The sequence below is a fragment of the Callithrix jacchus genome, chromosome 13 (genome assembly GCF_049354715.1).
Source record: "Callithrix jacchus isolate 240 chromosome 13, calJac240_pri, whole genome shotgun sequence".
NCBI classification, from domain to species: Eukaryota; Metazoa; Chordata; class Mammalia; order Primates; family Cebidae; genus Callithrix; species Callithrix jacchus.
The window spans coordinates 43208678-43217093 of NC_133514.1; the positions used below are offsets into that span (position 1 = coordinate 43208678).

Below are 8416 nucleotides of genomic sequence, written 5' to 3' on the forward strand. Positions count from 1 at the left end.
TCTCTCTCTCTCTCTCTCTCTCTCTCTCTCTCTCTCCTCTCCCTCCTTAAACTTATTGCACTGATGCTCACCTTAAAACCTGGTTTTTACTTAAGAAGATTTTATGTCCACCTTTCCAAAGGCCTAACTCTGGAAAGAAATCAGAGATGAATGACAGTGGAAATGCAATGGTGATGGCTGGCATTGGCTCCATGGCAGCCGAGCACCAGATGCTGTCACGAGTCTTACATGGATGAGATCATGTAAGGTTCACAGTGACCCTGTGAGATGAAAATATCATTTTGCCTGTTCCACAGTGGGAGAAAAACTACAGAGATAAGAAGATTGGCAGAGCCAAGCTACACATTGAGAAAACGGTACCTGCTTTTCCTCTGTTACTGTCTTTTGAGCAAAGATCTTTCTTTGTGTATTTGACCTCTTGCGCTTCTGCTGCATCTGTATCATAGGACACAATTCAATACAGAAACATGTGCAGGCACAGGGGAATATGTGCAGGGGAATTACATAGGACTGTTTTTGTTTAATTATCTAAACTGAAGGAAGTGTATTCACCATCAAATTAAGAAGACGGTTTCCATTGCATTCTTCTGTTTTTAATGTGCAATATTCTTTCAAACTGAATAAAGGCCCACGTGAATTAGCTTTAAGTGCATTTTATTCAAACTTGAAATTCACTTAACTATCAAACTCTTATTGTAAAAGAGCTACACTGAATGTCCCCCTCTCTGTCTTCCCCCACCTTTTCTCTTTGCCCTTCCCCCTTTTTAATGTGATCTTCTTATTTTACTTAACCAGCTGACAGAGCAGTGGCTTCCAGGAATAAATGGCACAATATTTTGTGTACCTAAAATAGAAGTTAGGATGTCCAGTTATGTAACAGACCTCGATAAACAGTCTTGTGGTGACACTGGGTAATGTTTGCTTGGGTGTCACTTCTAGAAGACAGTGTTTAAATAATATCCTGAGCACATTTATTTGCGTTATGAACCTAAATAACAAATACTCTAAAAAAAACACGTTTATTTGCATTGCAGTGGGAATACATGTGCAGTGGCAAAGTCTGCGTGATTCAGGGAGCTGAAGGAAGACAAAGGCTTTTAAAGGAAAAATGAGGAGGATTATACAGTGTTTAGAGATAATTATCCTTAGCACAGTGATCAATACCAAGGATGGTGCCAGTTGGAGGCTGGACAGGCAGTTGCTGGGCAGGTGTTCCTCACAGAAGCGTGTGTGTGTGTGTGTGTGTGGCTGTGATGTATCTGTGTGTGTATGTACCTGTGTGTATGTGTGTGTATGTATGTGTGTGTGTGTGGGTTGTGATGGCCTCTTGGTGAGGTTGTGATTTTTGCAGTCTTCTGTAGTAGCTCTTGTTGTCAGGCTTTTGTACATGAAAATTCTCCCTTCGTGGCCTTCCCTGGCTCTATTTTTCAGCATTTTAACCCAAGTGACTCCATTTTGATTCTGACAAACTTCACAGTACTCATTATTTAAACACCACCATCTTAATTACACTACAAAATGATGTCACACAGAGTGTGGCTTTAAACTAAAAGGGCCGTTTATACCGTAAGTAATGTTTCCATGGGAAACGGCTTCCCGAGTTCCCCCAACATGTGGATCCAAACTCCCTTTCAATAATGTTATGAGGGTGTTTCATTTTTAACTACCCATACACTGAGCATTTATTTTTTTTTTAAAAAAACAGCATTATTGAGGTGTAATTCAAATGACGTACAATTCACCCACTTAAAGTGTACAATGCCATCTTTTTTATTATATTCCTGGTACATGCAACTATCCCAGCAGTCAATCTACAACACTGACTTCACCTCAAAAAGAAACCTGTATCCTTTACCAACCCCTCCCATCCCCCCACAGCCCTCTGCAATCACTGGCTCACTTCCTGTCTCTAGGGTTCGCCCTTCCAGAGATTTCATCTGAATGGAATCCTTTATGTGATCTTTTGTGTCCAGATTCTTTCATGTTTTCAGGGTTCATCCATGTTGTAGCATATATCAGTGCTTTATTCTTTTTTATATATTATATTAAAATACAGCTAAGTAATATCCCATTGTATAGAATGTACACATTTGTTATATAATTGTCTTTATAATAATATACACATTTTGTTATATATAAAATACACCACATTTTGCTAACCCGTTCATCTGTTGGTAGATGTTTGGGTTTATAGCTTTTTGGCCATCATGAATAACTCTACCATAAACAAAAAGTGCAAGTGCAACTTTTTATGTGGACTTCTCTTTCCATTTCTCTTTTGCAGTTTCTTTAAAAACAAATCCGGAAGTCTCATAGTCTCGTGTTATGGAAAGTGCTTCCTGTGTTTGCCTCTGCTACTGTCAACACTTGTGAAAGAAAAGGCTCCTGGATTTGAAATGGAGATTAGTGACAATGTGGGACTTTTCCTCTGGGTCCTCAGCTTTGAGCAGTGTTGGGCAGGAGGTGTTTACTGAGCCTTTACTCACAAACCCATTCAAATAATCACTCTAGGTGGGGCCTGGTGGTTCATGCCTGTAATCCCAGCACATTGGGAGGCCAAGGTGGGCAGATCACTTGAGGTCAGGAGTTCAAGACCAGCCTGGCCAACATGGCAAAACCTCATCTTTACTAAAAATACAAACAAAACAAAACAAAACAAAACAAAACTCTTAGCCGGATGTGGTGGTCTTAGCTACTCAGGGGGCTGAGGCATGAGAATCGTTCAATCCCAGGCGGCGGAGGTTGCAGTGAGCTGAGATTGCACCACTTCACTCTAGCTTGGGCAACAGGAAGAGACTGTGTCTCAAAAACAAAAACAAAAAATACTCTATCCAGAAGCAGAATAGTCAGACTAGCAATTAGTTAAAGAGAATAGTCTCCTTAAATGTTAATTCCCCATGTTTTAAAACCAGTCTGGGATCCTGGCACTGAAACATGTGGTGTTCCCTAGACCACTCGGGCCAGCTGCTGCAGGGAGGGAAGATTCCTCGTCATTCTGAATCACATGGTATTTCCCAGACCACCTATGCCAGCCAGCTGCTACAGGGAGGGAGGATTCCTCAACCTTCTGAATGACCTGGTATTCCCCAGACCATCTGGGCCAGCCAGCTGCTACAGGAGGAAGGATTCCTCGTCCTTCTGAACCACATGACGTTCCCTAGACCACCTATGCCAGCCAGCAGCTGCGGGGAGGAAGGATTCCTTGTCCTTTTGAAACAAGTCCATTATCAGGTTTGTAATTTGCAATTTGTTTTCCTATTCCATGGGCTGTCTTTTTGCCTTCTTGATGATATCATTTGCAACACAAGTTTTTAATTCCTGGGAAGTCCAAATTATTTTTTTCTTGTATTGCTTGTGTTTTTGAAGTCATAGCTAAGAAGCCATTGCCTAACTAAAGGTCATGAAGATTTATTCCTACGTTATAACAGTTTTATAATAAGCTTTCATTTAGGTATTTGATCTATTTTGACTTATGTTTTTGTGAAATAGGGGTCCAGCTCCATTCTTTTGCACAAGGATACCTAGTTTTTCTAGTACAATTTGTTGAATACACTATTATTTCCCTGTTAAATGGTTTTGAGACCCTTTTCCAAAATCAACATACCGTAAATGTAAGGGTTTATTTCTCTTTCATCAATATACATGCCTTCCTGTGTGCCAGTACCTCACAGTCTTGATTATTAAAGCCTTACAATACATTTAGTATTTGTAAATTTTGTCCTCTTTTTCTTTCTTTCCCTCCTTCTCTCCTTCCTTCCTTCCTTCCCTTCCCTTCCCTTTCTTCTTTTGTAAAGGCACAGCTGGCCTCAAACTCCTGGTCTCCAGCCATACCCCAGGCTCAACCTTCCGAATATCTGGGACTATAAATGTGAACCATACCTGGCTCCTTTGTTCTTTTTACAAATCGTCTTGGCTCTTCTGGCTCCCTTGAATTCCATGAGAATTTTAGGGTCAGTTTGTCAATTTCTGCAAAAAAGCCAGCTGGAATTCTTTTAATGTAGGGATTGCAATGAATCTGTAGATCAGTTTGGGGAATATTGCCATCTTAACAATATTAAATTTTGCCATCCATGAACACGTGAGATCTTTTCATTTATTAAGATCTCTCTCTTTTTTTTTTTTTTTTTTAGACAGTGTCTCACTCTGTCGCCCAGGCTTGAGTGCAGTGGCATGATCTTGGCTCACTGCGACCTCCGCCTCCCGGGTTCAAGTGATTCTCTTGCCTCAGCCTCCCAAGTAGCTGGGATTACAGGCGTGTACCACCACGCCTGGCTAATTTTTGTATTTTTAGTAGAGACAGGGTTTCACCATGTTAGCCAGGCTGGTCTCGAACTCCTGACCTCAAGTGATCTGCCCACCTTGGCCTCCTGAAGTGCTGAGATTACAGGTGTGAGTCACATGCCTGGCCTACTGAGAGCTCATTAAATTTCTTTCAACGTTTTATAGTTCTGAATGTACAAGTCTTGCACTTCTGTTGTTAAAGATATACCTAAGGATTTTATTCTTTTTGATGCTATTATAAATGGAATTGACTGCTTAATTTCATATTTAGGATGTTAATTGCTAATGTATAAAAGTACAGTTAATTTTTGTGTATTGATCTTGTATCCTGCAAACATTCAGAGCTCAGTTATTAGGGCTAATGATTTTTTGTGAATTCCTTATAATTTTCTCTATACAAGATCATGTCATCTGTAAATAGAAATAGTTTTACTTTTCTTTTCCAACTTAGATGCATTTCATTTCCTCGTCTTGCCTAATTTCCATGGCTCCAGTACACTGTTAAAGAGAAGTGATTAGAGCAGACATCCTTGTCTTCTTCCCAATCTTAGAGGAAAACCTTTGGTCTTTTACCACTGGGTATTTTGTTTTGTTTTGTTTTTGAGACTGAGTCTCACTCTATCATGCAGGCTGGAGTGCAGTGGTGAGACCTCAGCTCACTGAAACCTCCACTTCCCAGGTTCAGGCAATTCTCCTGCTTCAGCCTCCCTAGTAGCTGGGATTTCAGGCGCATGCCACCACACCCAGCTAATTTTTGTATTTTTAGTAGAGACAGGGTTTTGCCATGTTGGCCAGGCTGGTCTCAAACTCCTTACCTCAGGTGATCCACCCACCTCGGCCTCCCAACATGCTGAGATTACAGGCATGAGCCACTGCGCCCGGCCACCATTTTTTAAAATAGCTTCCCTCTATCCCATATCAGGTTGAGGGAGAACTTTTCTATCCTATTTTTGTTGAATATTTTTATCATGAAGAAGTGTCATGTTTTGTCGCATGCTTTGTCTGCATTTATTGAGATGATCAAGTTTTTTTTTTTGCCCTGGATTCTATTAATTTATAGTATTCCATTAATTGATTGTCAGATCTTAAATCAACCTGGCATTCCCAGGATAGTTCCCTTGTGGTCATGGTGTTTAATCCTTTTTATGTTCCTGCATTTAGCTTGCTAGTGTTTTGTTGAGGATTTTTACATCTTTATTCATAAATTCCATTGTTCTGCAGGGTTTTTTCCTTGTATATCTTCATCTGGTTTTGGAATCAGGGTAGTACTGCCCTCCTTGAATGAACTGCGAAGTTACTTCCTCTTCTATCTTTTAACTTGTTATAGGCCTGTTCAGATCTTCTGGTTTTTCTTGATTCCATTTTTGTACTTTGTGTCTTTGTAGAAATTTGTCCATTTCATCCAAATTGTCTAATTTGTTGACATACAGTTGTTCATGGTATTCCCTTTTAATCCCTTTTTTCCTCCTGTCTATTGGAATAATGTACCCTTTTTCAGTTCTAATTTTAGTAGTTTGAGGCCAGGTGTGGTGGCTCACATCCGTTAATACCAGCATTTTGGGAGGCTGAGGCAGGTGGATCACCTGAGGTTAGGAGTTTGAGACCATCCTGGCCAACATGGTGAATGCCCATCCCTACTAAAAATGCAAAAATTAGCTGGGCGTGGTGATGGATGCCTGTAATCCCAGTTACTCAGGAGGCTGAGGCAGGAGAATCGCTTGAACCCGGGAAGCGGAGGTTGCAGTGAGCTGAGATTGTGTCATTGCACTCCAGCCCAGGCAAAACTTTGTCTCAAAAACATAAAAATAAATTTAAAAATAACTTTAGTAGTTTAAGTTTTCTCTCTTTTTTAAATTCCTTGGTGTAGCTGAAGGTTTATCAATTTTGCTGATCTTTTGGAAAAAACAAGTTTTGGTTTGGTTTATTTTTGGTATTTTTCTTTTCTTTCTTTTTCTTTTTCTTTTTTTTTTTTTAGACAGTGTCTCACTTTGTCACCCAGGCTGAAGTGCAGAGGTACAATCTCCGCTCACTGCAGGCTCTACTTCCCAGGTTCAAGTGATCCTCCCACCTCAGCCTCCCAAGTAGCTGGGCCTACAGGTACCTGCCACCATTTCTGGCTAATTTTTTGTAGAGATGGGGTCTCACCACATTACCCAGGGTGTATTTTCTGTTATTTTTCTATCCTCTATTTCATTTATTTCCACTCTAGTGTTTATTTTTTCCTTTCTTCTGCTTGCTTGGGGTTTAGTTTGTTTTTTTTTTTCCCCTAATTTATTAAGCTGGAAAGTGAAGTTATTGATTTAAGATCATACTTTTCAAAAAATTTAAAATTAAAAATAAATAAATAAAAGTTTCCATTTTCTTCCTTTCTTCCTTTCTTTCTTTTTTTGAGATGGAGTCTCTTGCTCTGTCACCCAGGCTGGAGTGCAGTGGCACGATCTCAGCTCACTGCAAACCCGGCCTCCTGAGTTCAAGCCATTCTCCTGCCTCAGCCTCCAGAGTAGCTGGGACTACATGCACGTGCCACCATCGTGCCCCTCTAATTTTTGTAAAGTAGAGATGGGGTTTCAGCATGTTGGCCAGGTTGGTCTTGAACTCCTGACCTCGTGGATCTGCCTGCCTCGGCCTCTCAAAGTTGCTGGGATTATAGGTGTGAGCCACCACACCCAGCCTCCATTTGCTTTCACATCTAGTGTTGGAGATCATAAGGCACCTCATTTTGGGAGTAAATGTTTTTCTAAGACAATCATTTGACTGGTCCTTTTTTTTTTTTAAATAGTTTTCCTCTGTCACCTAGGCTGAAGTGCAGTGGCACAATCTCAACTCACCACAACCTCTACCTCCTGGGTTCAAACAATTCTTGTGCCTCAGCCTCTCGAGTAGTTGAGATTACTTGTGTGTGCCACCATGTCTGGGTAATTTATTTTTATTTTTAGTAGAGATAGGGTCTCAAACTCCTGACCTCAAGTGATCCACCTGTCTTGGCCACCCAAAGTGCTGAGAATACAGATATGAGCCTCCCACTCAGGGCCTAGAGTGGTACTTCTTAATTAACCCCCTATTACCCTGGAATAATAATGTAGCACGATTATTATTATTATTATTACTATTATTTTTGAGACAGAGTTTCACTCTTGTTGCCCAGGCTGGAGTGCAATAGCATGATCTTGGCTCCCCACAACCTCTGCCTCCTGGCTTTAAGCGAGTCTCTTGCCCCAGCCTCCCAAGTAGCTGGGATTACAGGCATGCGCCACTACGCCTGGCTAATTTTTGTATTTTTAGCAGAGATGGGGTTTCTCCATGTTGGTCAGGCTGGTCTTGAACTCCTGACTTCAGGTGATCTGCCTGTCTTGGCTTCCGAAAATGCTGAGATTATAGATGCAAGCCACCATGACCGGCCAACCATTTTTAAATGATTGGATAAAGGCTTCCCTTCCCAATACTTCTTGCTATGCTGTGAAGTGGAAGGAAATTCTGCATGTGGTTCAGTTCCTCCAGGGCATTACAGGATTGAGACCCTCATGCACACATTCTTTCTGTTTGAGATACAATGTTATTCGACTATTCCAGCCACGTTGAGTCAGGCCTGCCTGGGGTCCTCTATCAGGAAAAGACCTCAAGTGTCTGCAGGCAGTTGCTTGTTATGAAGGAAGGGGAATCTGAACCAAAACCCAGTCTGGATGACGAGGGTGGCGGGGTAAACAGGAGCCTTGTCATGCTGGGGAGGCTGGCCATGTCTCCTGATGCAGGGCATCTGGGCCATGCGGGCGAGTATGACAAGCAGAGGCAGGGTGCCTGGGGAAGAAATAAAGAGCCTGTACCTGAGGAACCCTGGGCAGGGAGTGGGCTCTGCAGCAATGGAAATGGGGATCACTAAGGGACTGATCAGGGTCTCCAATTCTCTCTCTGGTAAGGTAGATTACTTTGAATATTAAAGGGATGTGACTTCGTGTGTGTGAATGAACTGGTGAAGCTGGTCATTCCAGTTGCACTGTCTTGGTTGGTTTTTTGTTTCTTTTTAATGTGGCCACTTTAATTGATTTACTTTTCTACCATGTGGCACACCCAGGAAAAAGATTAGCTTCTCAAGGTAAGATAGAATTGTGAAAGGAATTCTGCTTATTTTTTCTTACAG

At 41.4% G+C, this 8416-nt stretch overlaps 1 pseudogene across 1 annotated transcript in view; it reads left to right on the top strand.

Annotated features, from left to right (window-relative positions):
- Positions 1–8416, top strand: part of LOC118146810 (chromatin accessibility complex protein 1 pseudogene) — a 67721-nt pseudogene that overhangs the window by 30792 nt on the left and 28513 nt on the right. Inside the window, exons 3-4 of the transcript XR_013525672.1 lie at positions 2285–3231; positions 6257–6378. The product of XR_013525672.1 is annotated as a chromatin accessibility complex protein 1 pseudogene, transcript variant X1 (transcript). The remainder of the gene's footprint in view (positions 1–2284; positions 3232–6256; positions 6379–8416) is intronic.